General features: G+C 34.5%; 1 long non-coding RNA gene across 1 annotated transcript; it reads right to left on the bottom strand.

Annotated features, from left to right (window-relative positions):
• Positions 1-5,000: 5,000 nt before the first annotated feature.
• LOC147836232 (uncharacterized) lies at positions 5,001-10,004 on the bottom strand. Its single transcript, XR_015496628.1, has 3 exons — positions 7,118-10,004; positions 6,357-6,633; positions 5,001-6,213 (listed from the first exon to the last, which is right to left on the bottom strand). It is a non-coding gene; the product is annotated as an uncharacterized LOC147836232 (long non-coding RNA).
• Positions 10,005-12,338: the final 2,334 nt, after the last annotated feature.

The following is a 12,338-nucleotide window of genomic DNA, read 5'->3' as shown; positions in this document are numbered from 1 at the left end:
AGAATGTCGCTGGTTTGAGCCTCGGCTGGGTCAGTTTGCGTTTTTGTGTGGAGTTTGCATGTTCTCCCCATGTTCCTGTGGGTTTCCCCCACAAGTCCAAAGACATGCTGTACAGATGAATTGGGTATGCTAAAATTAACTGTAGTGTATGAGTGTGTGTGAATGAGTGTCTCTGGATGTTTCCCAGTGGTGGGTTGCGGCTGGAAGGGCATCCGCTACGTAAAACGTGCTGGATAAGTTGGTGGTTCATTCTGATGTGGTGTACCTCAGATTAATCAAGGGACTAAAGTGGAAAGAAAATGAATGAATTAATTGATTATTGGTGATGATTAAAAATTGATTGATGCCAAAAATTAAGGCCCGTTTATAATTAAGACTTACAATACAAAATGTGAGTAAATTTTGTCCCCTATAAAGGCTGATTTATACTTCTGCGTCAAACGCTGGCGTATGCTACGGCGCTGACGCATAGCCCTTCGCTGACGTGCACCTCTCAAAAATTGTAACTACACGTCGCAACGACGCGTATCGCAAGCTCTGTGATTGGTCGGCTTGGTAGCGCTGACGAGTCTGGGCGGGACCGAGAGCTGCGTGAATGTTGCGAGTCTGATGGAGCGATTGTTTACAAGTGTGGAGTCCCGTGAAGGAGCTCTGGATGCAAAGTTTTGTTTTGTGTTTACCTCATAGTTAAAGTTGTTGCACGTCCGCCGGTTCCTGCCTCAAAATGAGCGAGTTTGAGCCACTTGTACATCCAGGAAGTGTTCAGGAAAAGCGAAACAGCAGCGAAAAAACTCGACACAGAGACACATTAACTCCTCACTGCCAACTAGCGTTTCGGAAGTGTTATTGCAGACCAACAGAGACAGCGCGCAGAAGTATAAATACACAGCTACGGGCGTTGCATGCGCCGTGGGTTACGCCGGTCACCTGACGCAGAAGGGTAAACCAGGCTTAAAGTTGTTCGAAAAAAATAAATAAAATTTGTTTTACAAGAGACTGATTCACCAAAAAAGATGTTGAACCTGTAATATTTGTTTCTGAACACACAGCCTATAATGTCACACAAGTATATTTTTGGGAATAGCTAAAAATACATTGTAGTTTTAAAACAAATAAGAAATTGTCAAAATTATATATTTTTCTTTCATGCCACAGATCATTAGAATGGTAAAGTTGCTGAGAGTTTTATCTCAGTATGTTAATGCACTTCTGAACTAGGTCGAATATTGAGTAGGGGGCGGGGCTTTGTTTTTGTGCATCATTCCCTCATAGCAAACTAACAGTAAAAGGGGTGTGGTTAAGAATATTATGGCTGAAAAAGAATATTAATAATGTGTGCTAGCAAAATATACACTAAATGTTGGTTTCACACAGACTCAGATCATGTTGCATGAAAATATTTTGTACATTTTCTACTGTAAATATATCCAAACTCTTTGCATTGCTAAGAACTTAATTCGGACCTCTTTAACAGTGATTTTCTTAATATTATCTTATTTTTTTTATGCATCCTCAGATTTCAGATTTTCAAAATGATTGTGTCTCTGCCAAATATTGGTCAGTAGTGAAGTACACATCAATGGAAACATTATTCATTTATCTTTCAGAAGATGTATAAATCTTAACAAACAGGTAATTAAAATAGATTTAAAGGGGAGCTATTATGCAAAAATCACTTTTATAAGGGGTTTAACACAGAAGTGTGTGAATATAATCAGCTACTAATGGCAAACATATATTAATTGTATGTTTTATAATCAGACTTGATGTAAACAGTCTGCAGAAACACTTTGATTGACATCCTCCCTTTGTATGTGTCATCAGAGGGGGAAAGCCCCGCCCACTAGTGACCATCTCTCCCTCATTAGCATATGATGTTAGTCTTGTTTTTGAATCTGCCACTATGCTGACACTTGTAGCTCCGCCCTCTTTTAAAAAGAGCACAATCTCATTTGCATTTAAAGCGACAGTCACCAGAACAGCACAATTAGCCTCAAAGCCTAACAGGGGCAGTTTCACAGAGCTATAGAACAACGTTTGTGTGGTATTTTGAGCTGAAACTTACCACATACGCACTCTAGGGACATCAGAGGCTTTACATCTTGTAACAAGAGGCATAATCCCGTTTAATAAAACCTGATTTAATGTTCCAGGGTCACATATGATCAACAAACTAATGTTTATATGACTTGTATCATGTTTTTTTTCTCCTCCATTTCAGGAGCAGAGCCAGGCTTTTGTGATAATTCTGAAATGTTTTATCGGCCGCAGATTTATTCAGTCTCTGTATATCTACAATTATTCACAAAGCGACCTGAAATATCACATGAAAGGGCTCCCCGAGAATCCCTCAAATCAAAGTCAGTCGATAACCATCTGTCGAAATTTCAGAAGCACTTCCCCAACGCTGCGCCTGTAAGATAAAAATACATCTGTTAAAACACCGGATCAATGTATCTGTTCTGTTTGATATGCAGAGTAAGCTATGCAGAGCTGTTATCAGGCCGTTCAGAAACAAACGTCACCGCAGAGGACTTTAAAACACTAACGTATTATCCTGTTAACAAATCAAGAATTCATCTGCATTGATCATGAAATAGGCACTTTGGTAACACTTTAAGTAGACTGTCGCAATCAAAAGTAATTACTAACTTACACTCACTGGCCACTTTATTAGGTACACCGTACTGGTACCTGGTTGGACCCCCTTTTGCCTTCAGAACTGCCTTAATCCTTCATGGGAGAGATTCAACAAGGCACTGGAAATATTCCTCTGAGCACATCCATGATGCCAATCTAACATTCCACTACATCTCAAAGGAGCTCTATTGGATTGAGATCTGGATACTGTGGAGGCCATTTGAGTACAGTGAACTCATTGTCATGTTCAAGAAACCAGTCTGAGATGATTCACGCTTTGACATGGTGCGTTATCCGGCTGGAAGTAGCCATCAGAAGATGGAGACACTGTGGTCATAAAGGGACGGACATGGTCAGCAGCAATACTCAAGTAGGCTGTGGCGTTGATGCTCAATTGGTACTAATGGACCCAAAGTGTGCCAAGAAAATATCCCCCACACCATCACACCACCAGCCTGAACCGTTGACACAAGGCATGATTGACCCATGCTATTAGCATCCATAATTAACTGGATATTCTGAAGAAGATTTTATTCTCACAGAGTGAAGTATTTTCTAAGTGTAAAGCAGTTAATTTTCTCTTCTCAAAATGTATGTAGTGTTTGCAGCAAACATGCCAGCATGTGTTACAAATACTGTGTAAGATGAGTATGCTTGCACAGGAGCAACAGTAGGAGAAAGCTATGCTGAAGAATGATTGTGTAGAATAACTGAATATGTAAAGCACTGAATATATAAGAAGCTATATGTGTCAGAAGTTAGAGTGAGTAACATATTATCAAGTGATTATGCAATCATGTAAATGTATGTAAACACTTACATTCCACTTTTTGCATTAGTTGCATCTATGGAGAGAGAACTTGTCAAAACAGTTGCTGACAGACCTGTGACATCTCGCTGACCATAGCAAGCTGGCAGAGAGCCAAGAATAGCAGGACCACTTATAGAGTAGAAACCTATTCAATAATGGTCAAGAGTTAAAATGAGACACCTAGGGGTGTGTCAAATAACCTGTATAAAGATTATGGAAAACACAGAGACTTGAGAAAGAGGAGGAGAATGCTACGAGGTCTGCTCTGCTCTTTCTCGGCTTTATTATGGAGAATAAAGTCTATTTTCTGATATTCAAAACCTCCGGTCTGATCATTTCTAATTGATAAGAAATCGCATTACGACAATTCTTGTTTAATTTCAATGGGAACAGCACTTTCTTACACTTCTTACCTCCAAGTTTGTGTTGACAGAACTTTTCTTGTGTTCACTAACTTGAAAAAAACAAAACATTTGCAGATAATCCACCATGCTCTACATCCTTTTGCTAGATAAAAAGTAGGCTGTCCAGTCTACTGCCTTTCCTTACCTAAACACATTCTCACAGTAAAGGATGCTATTAGGGATTAGAAGATAAGAGGAGGAAATAAAGTTTTAAATTGCTCGCAATAAAACAGACCAGGATGTGAGTGAGGATTTAAAGAGGGAAACAACAGTTTTCATTGTGGCTTATGCAGGTGAATTATATAATTAATAGCATAAAACATGTTATATAAAACAGAGTACCTGTTGTCCTTAGGAGAGCAAATCATTTTGTGGCTTTTTTCTATTTGTACTTCTAGTTCTCAACAACTGCAATAAACCAGGGTACTGTAATGAAAATTAAATTATTACCCACTATATATATATATATATATATATATATATATATATATATATATATATATATATATATATATATATATATATATATATTTTTTTTTTTTTTTTGTAATGGTCTGTAAATATATATGTTTTGGACAATATATATTTTTAGAGTATATATTGAGACTCATTAGCCTTGCAGTTTCATGGTATACTGCCTGAGTTGGCTCATATAGCCATATGTTGGACATTACAAGACAATAAGCAAACAGATGTGAACATTGATTATCGGTGCAGAAAAAATTAGATTTTTGAGAGAGATCCACAAATATTTTCAAGACAATTGGCTATCCGTTAAATAAATAAATAATATATATATATATATATATATATATATATATATATATATATATATATATATATATATATATATATATATATATATATATAAGTAACTTATTTATACTAATTACTGCTTTTGAACCACATTTGGCCGGGAAAAAAATCTAACTATGGGAAAACAGCTCAGCTCAGGCCTCATTTTATTATTAATGTTAATTAACTATAAACATTATGAGGCTCATTACTACGTGCAGTTTCACCTATGTCCTGGTATGCTGCATGATTTGACTTGTATATATATATATATATTTTAGTCATATGTTGTACATTAAACGACACAATAAGCAAACAGATGCGATCATTAATGGGTATCAGTGGGGAAAGAGATCCTGCTTTTTTGGGACGTTGCGGGCGCGCGCGTGACGCTGAAGGTAAAGCTGCACAGTTCCGATCGTTAAACCCGACGACGGAGAACCGAAACCCGAAAGACTTTGTCGTGAGGAAGAAGTAGACGTTTTAGCCGACGAAATATTTACCCGAGGACAATGGACGGTTATGTGCTTTCGGATTACGAGCTGTTCTCCTCGCGTCTCCTGAACTTCACCTGGGATTCCTCTGAGCAGGTACAGCTGCAAATTTCTCATACTCTCTGCCCTGCGATTGCTTTTATACGTCTTTTAAAGCTCTGAAGTGCGAGAATTGTGTCTGTCAGCGGGATTTAGCATCTCTGTATGTTTCTTAAGGTAATTTTGGGGTCTCTTCTTGTCTTTAGGAATGTTCTCGAGTGTGTTTTTGGCGCCCCTGTCTGTCTTCAATACTTGCTAAAAGTTTTTGTCCAGTCATCTGAATCTATATGAAGTCGAGAATAATGTACAGCACTTTTAATTTTAATCGTTGTAAAGTAGTGATGCTCGGCACCTATAAGTTGAGATCTGTGGTTTTAATTGTTATGAAGTTGTCAAGTGGCTGAACCGGAAGTTGCTGTACACTTTTATTTGCGGTAATATTTTGGGATTCCCGTTCATTTCCACTTTTTATAAGGCTTTTGTTGCTCTAAATAGTAAGAACTGTGTATATCATCAGGATTTAGCATCTCTTTATGTTTCTTAAGGTAGTTTTGGGGTCTCTTCTTGTCTTTAGGGATGATCTGAGTGTGTTTTGGGCGCCCCTGTCTGTCCTTCAATACTTGCTAAAAGTTTTTGTCCAGGCATCTGTCTTTATAATGAAGTCGAGAATAATGTACAGCACTTTTTATTGTTGATAAGTAGTGATGCTCTGTGCTTATAAGTTGAGACAGGTGGTTTTAATTGTTATGAAGTTGTCAAGTGGTGTTGCTATTGAAGTCTGCGTGAACCGGAAGTTGCTGCAGACCTTTATTTGCAGAATGATTTTGGGGTTCATCTTTATTTACGCTTTTTATAAGGCTTTTGTCTCTAAATAGTAAGAATTGTGTATACCAGTGAGATTTAGCATCTCTGTATGTTTTATGTAGTTTTGGGGTCTCTTCTTGTCTGTTGGGATATTTTTGTGTGTTTTTGGGCCACTGTCTAAATACTTTCTAAAAGTTTTTGTCCCGTCATCTGAATACTATGAAGTCTAGAGTAAGGTTATAATTGCAAGAGTTGTTTCTGTCAGCGGGATTTAGCATCCCTTTATGTTTCTTAAGGTAGTTTTGGGGTCTCTTGCTTTCTTTAAGGATGTTCTGAGTGTTTTGGCGCCCCATGTCTGCCCTTCAATACTTTCTAAATGTTTTTGTCCTGGCATCTGTGTCCATAATGAAGTCGAGAATAATGTACAGAACTTTTAACTTTATTATTGTAAAATAGGGTTGCTTGGCACTTATACGTTGAGATCTGTGAAATTGTAATGAAGTTGTCAAGTGGTGTTGCTATTGAGGTCTGCGTGAGCCGGAAGTTGCTGCAGACCTTTATTTGCAGAATGATTTTCGGATTCATCTTCATTTCCGCTTTTTATGAGGTTTCGTCTTTTTATGATCCAATTCGTAAATTTAAAACACTTCGTAAATTAAAAACACAATTCATCAATTTGCAAATCCAATTCGTAAATTTAAAAAACACTTCGTAAATTGAAAACACAATTCCTAAATTCAGAACAATTCATAAATACACAAATCCAATTAAAAAAATTCCAAAACACAGCTCATAAATACGCAAATCCAATTTGTAATTTAAAACACAATTTGTAAAAATTCAAGCACAATTTTTAAAAATGCAAATCGAATTTGTTTATACACAAATCCAGTTTGTAAAATTCAAAACACAATTTGTAAATTCAGAACACAATTCACAAGTATGCAAATCCAATTCATAAATTCGCAAATGCAATTCGTAAATTCAAAACACAATTTGTAAATTTAGAACAATTCATAAATTCGCAAATCCAATTCGGAAATTTAAACACACTTTGTAAATCGAAAACACAATTCATAAATTCGCTAATCAAACTCGTAAATTCAAAACACAATTTGTAAATTCAAAACGCAATTTGTAAATTCAGAACACAATTCATAAATTCGCAAATGCAATTCGTAAATTCAAAACACAATTTGTTAATTTAGAACAATTCATAAATTCGCAAATCCAATTCGGAAATTTAAACACACTTTGTAAATCGAAAACACAATTCATAAATTCGCTAATCAAACTCGTAAATTCAAAACACAATTTGTAAATTCAAAACGCAATTTGTAAATTCAGAACACAATTCATAAATTCGCAAATGCAATTCGTAAATTCAAAACACAATTTGTAAATTTAGAACAATTCATAAATTCGCAAATCCAATTCGGAAATTAAAACACATTTTGTAAATCGAAAACACAATTCATAAATTCGCTAATCAAATTCGTAAATTCAAAACACAATTTGTAAATTCAAAACGCAATTTGTAAATTCAGAACACAATTCATAAATTCGCAAATGCAATTCGTAAATTCAAAACACAATTTGTAAATTGAGAACACATTTCATAAATTTGTTAATGCAGTTCATAAATTCAAAACACAATTTGTAAATTTAGAACAATTCATAAATTCGCAAATCCAATTCGGAAATTTAAACACTTTGTAAATCGAAAACACAATTCATAAATTCGCTAATCAAGTTCGTAAATTCAAAACACAATTTGTAAATTCAAAACGCAATTTGTAAATTCAGAACACAATTCATAAGTTCGCAAATGCAATTCGTAAATGAAAAACACAATTTGTAAACTCAAAACACAATTCATGAATGCACACATCCAATTCATTTAAGCAAATATTTATGACTTTAACTTGTAAATTCACAAATTGGGTTTCGAATGTACGAATTAAATTAGTATGTTTATGAATTGTGTTGTAAATTTACGAAATGCATTTTGCAAATACGAATTATGCTGTGTATGTATGAGTTTTATGCCATAAAACTGACATCAGATAAAGACTGACATTTTTGAGCGGACGCAAATGGTCAGATTTTGGTTAAAGATTACCAAAACAAACAGCCAACCAATAAGTCACCATGGCCAACAGCATGTTTTTGTTGAACTTGAATTTAAGTTACACAAGATTCGACTTGATGAAGTAGGTTAAATTTAAGTTATTTTGACTCAATAAAAAAAATAAGATCACAAATATAAATATATATATTTTAAACAGAATAAATGCTGTAATAAAATTGTAACATTCAACAATAGGCAGCCATTTACATGAAGTTACGAATTGAAGTTGTTGAAATACAGATACAAAACTGCTTTAGTTTCAAAAACACTACATTTTTAGCATAAAATAAAGATTCTTCATATCCTATTTGACCCAGAATGTGAAATCTGTATAAAGCTATTGAATGCATCCTGAGGGCTAATATATCTCTCATCATCAGAAGCAGCAGAATCAAACCCATGGTGACCACAGTGCGTGTGTGTGCTGGACCTGCTTTTATCATTCTGACTGATCCAGTTCACTTTTAGTCTAACGTCAATTCACAACACGGACGCCTCAGATGAGGTTACCTGCAGATTAAACCCCATATCCTTGATATGAATAATGAACACAATTGACAGAATAGGAAAATCCACAACAGCAGCAATCACATCTATATAAAATATAAAAGCATAGAGCTTCACCGTCCCGTTTTGAACCCAGTCAAAGCAAAATGTGATTTCGCTCCAGATCTACAGAGATGTGAGGTATGGATCCGTGTGTCAGACTCGATTTGACATCGCTGCTCTGGAGATATTTGAAATGAAATTGCCTTTGACACATCTCTGTTGAGACATGTTTAAATGATGTATGAGTGTGTTGGCTGGAAAAGGCACCTGACATACCGGAGTATTGGATTGTGCAATTTTTATAGTGCACGCGTCTTACTTAAGATAACTTATCCTCGAGTGTAGTGGAGGACGTGTAAAGGCATTCATCTGGTGTTTGTGCATTTCAGGCACTCAGGAAAATAAACTACTCAGCTGAATGTTGTGAAGGGGTTAGTTCACACAAAAATGAACATTTACTCACTATTTTTTCACTTTCAACATTTTTATTGAGTATTGAGTTTTTTTTAAATATGGAGTCAGTCTCAAAAATAATACATTTACAAAATAAAATCCATGCACAATTCACATTTACAAAATTTAATTCATATTCAAAACACAGTTTGTAAATACACAAATACAATTTGAAAATTTAAAACGCAGTTCAAAAATATGCAAATACATTTCATAAATATGCAAAACACAATTTGTAAATTCAAAACACAATTCATAAATACGCAAAAAACAAATCATAAATACGCAAAACACAATTCATAAATACGCAAAACACAATTCATAAATACGCAAAACACAATTTGCAAATTCAAAACACAATTCGCCAGTTGAAAACACAATGCAATAATATGCAAATACAATTCATAAATTCAAAACACAGTTAAAAATATGCAAATACATTTTGTAAATACACAAAACACAATCCGCAAATTCAAAGCACAATTCATAAATACGCAAAACACAATTTGCAAATTCATAACACAATTCATAAATAGGCAAATAAAATTCATCAATTCAAAACATAGTGCATAAATATTCAAAACACAATTCGTAAATTCAAAACACAGTTCATAAATATGCAAAACACAAATCTTAAATTCAAAACACAAATCATAAATATGCAAATAAAATTCATTAATTGAAAACACCGTGCATAAATATGCAAAAAAATTTGTTAATTCAAAACACAATTCATAAATATGCAAATACAATTTGTAAATTCAAAACGCAGTGCATAAATATGCAAAACACAATTTGTTAATTCAAAACACAGTTCATAAATACGAAACAATTCGTAATATCAAAACACACTTCATAAATATGCAAATACAATTTGTACATTCAAAAGACAATTCATAAATACACAAAGCACAATTCGTAAATATGCAAATACAATTAGAAAATTCAAAACTCACAATTTGTAAATTCAAATCTCAATTCATTAATATGCAAATACACTTCGTAAATTTAAAACAATTCATAAATATGCAAATACAATTCGTAAATTTAAAACACAGTGCATAAATATGCAAAACACAATTCGTAAATTCAAAACAGTTCATTTATATGCAAAACAAAATTTGTTAATTCAAAACAGTTCATAAATACACAACACAATTCGTAATATCAAAACACACTTCATAAATATGCAAATACACTTCGTAAATTCAAAACACAATTCATAAATATGCAAATACAATTCATAAATTCAAAACACAATTCATAAATATGCAAACACAATTAATTAATTCAAAACACAGTTCATAAATATACAAATACAATTCGTAAATTTAAAACACAATTTATAAATACACAAAACACAATTTTTAAATTCAAAACACAATTCATAAATATGCAAATACACTGTGTATATTCAAAACACAGTTCATAAATATGCAAATACATTGCGTATATTCAAAACACAATTCATAAATATGCAAATACAATTCATAAATTCAAAACACAGTTCATAAATATGCAAATACACTGCATATATTCATAACACAATTCATAAATATGCAAATACGCTGCGTATATTCAAAACACAATTCATAAATATGCAAATACAATTCATAAATTCAAAACACAATTCATAAATATGCAAATACAATTCGTAAATACACAAAACACAATTCGTAAATTCCAAACAATTCATAATACAGCAGTATCCCACGAACAGCTGTGCGATTATGGCTGTATATCGGCACTGGTGTGAGGTGTGTGTTGGGATGAGGCTGCAGGCCTTTTTTTTATAAGGAACTACTTTCTTCCGCCATTCATTCACATTTGCAGCTGATGGTCTAAACAGCAGAAACCGTTGCTTACAACCACGTCACTTTAGTCCTAGTATTTGAACGATTCTCTAGCGTAATGTCTAAAGTGATGACAAAACAGCTGACTTTGCTCACATTTTAAGATTATAAGGCTAAAAGGCATGAAATGCCATCAGTCTACAGAGGATCACAATAATTAACACTGAAAAAGCCAAAGCAAACACTAGCAGATTACTATGATGTAAATACACCACTACAACATACACGAGAGAAATCCACTTGCCTGTTTTAAATTGACTTGCTCAGCTGTAGTTTGAAATACAAAGAGTTTTTCTCCCTTAAGAGCTTATTATGTGGTCTCTTGCACCATCTTGTGGCTATCCATCTCTGCTCAGTATGACAGGCTGATGGATGCTGATGCGCTGTATCTCAGAAATGATAAATATTAAAAATAGGCACTATCCTAATAATTAAACTTCATAGTTGCATTAAAAGCAACTACTTTCTCGCCTAAAAAAAGCCTCAAAAGTACATTATGTTGTCCAACAGCTGCAATATTTGTCGAACTGCAGTGAGTCTACTGATCTGCTGACACTCTATGTGGGCGGAGTAATACAGAAGAGTGATTAGGCTGCTATTGCAGAATATCGCACGGCTTCATACATATAGGGCTGTGATAAACAACCACTGCCAATACAGCAATCTGAATATTCTGAAACTGCACATTAAAAGTTTATATAATCAATAATTATTCACATTATTTTTGAAGTGCTTATGAGAACTTGATCATGCATGCTGATATATTTTATAATTGAACATTGTCGCATTACCGTCTGTAAATAGAGGATCGTTTTGTTTTGCCACATGCAACCTAAAGCATTTTCGGCTAAATCGTGAAAAACAAGTAAATACGTGGGTAATAACTGCGTAGTTTGCTCTCAACAGCTTTCTGGCGATTGTATTTATGCAAATGAATCTGCAAGCACTAATAGGCAGTGCTTTGAATCAAACTGCTAATGTGCGAAAAAATAATCATGTCGTATGATTGCGCCATCAATAACCCCCAAAGGATTCATCGTTTAATTGGTGTTCAGCCCTAAATTTAGCAAGGTAATTAAAAGCCAGAGATGCTCCTCATTTCCCGAACTTCCCGAGCCGATTACTCCGCTAATGCACTGAGCTCCTCCAGTCTTCATGTTCACTGAAAGCCTCCCTAAAAAAAAAAAAAAAGGCTTTTTTTGTCCTGAAAAGAAGTGGACGAGCTAAAGAAGGGGAGCGTTTGAGAGAGTTTGCTTCTTTGCTTGTCTCGGATGGCCTGGAGAAATAAATAAATAAAAATAAGTGCAATGTTGACACACTGTGTCCTTGTGGCCAGATTATCCACTCATGCCTGAGCGGCGGCTG

This window comes from Danio rerio, chromosome 7 (genome assembly GCF_052040795.2).
Source record: "Danio rerio strain M-AB ecotype USA chromosome 7, GRCz13ab, whole genome shotgun sequence".
Classification (NCBI taxonomy): domain Eukaryota; kingdom Metazoa; phylum Chordata; class Actinopteri; order Cypriniformes; family Danionidae; genus Danio; species Danio rerio.
This window is presented reverse-complemented; position numbering and strand designations above follow the sequence as displayed.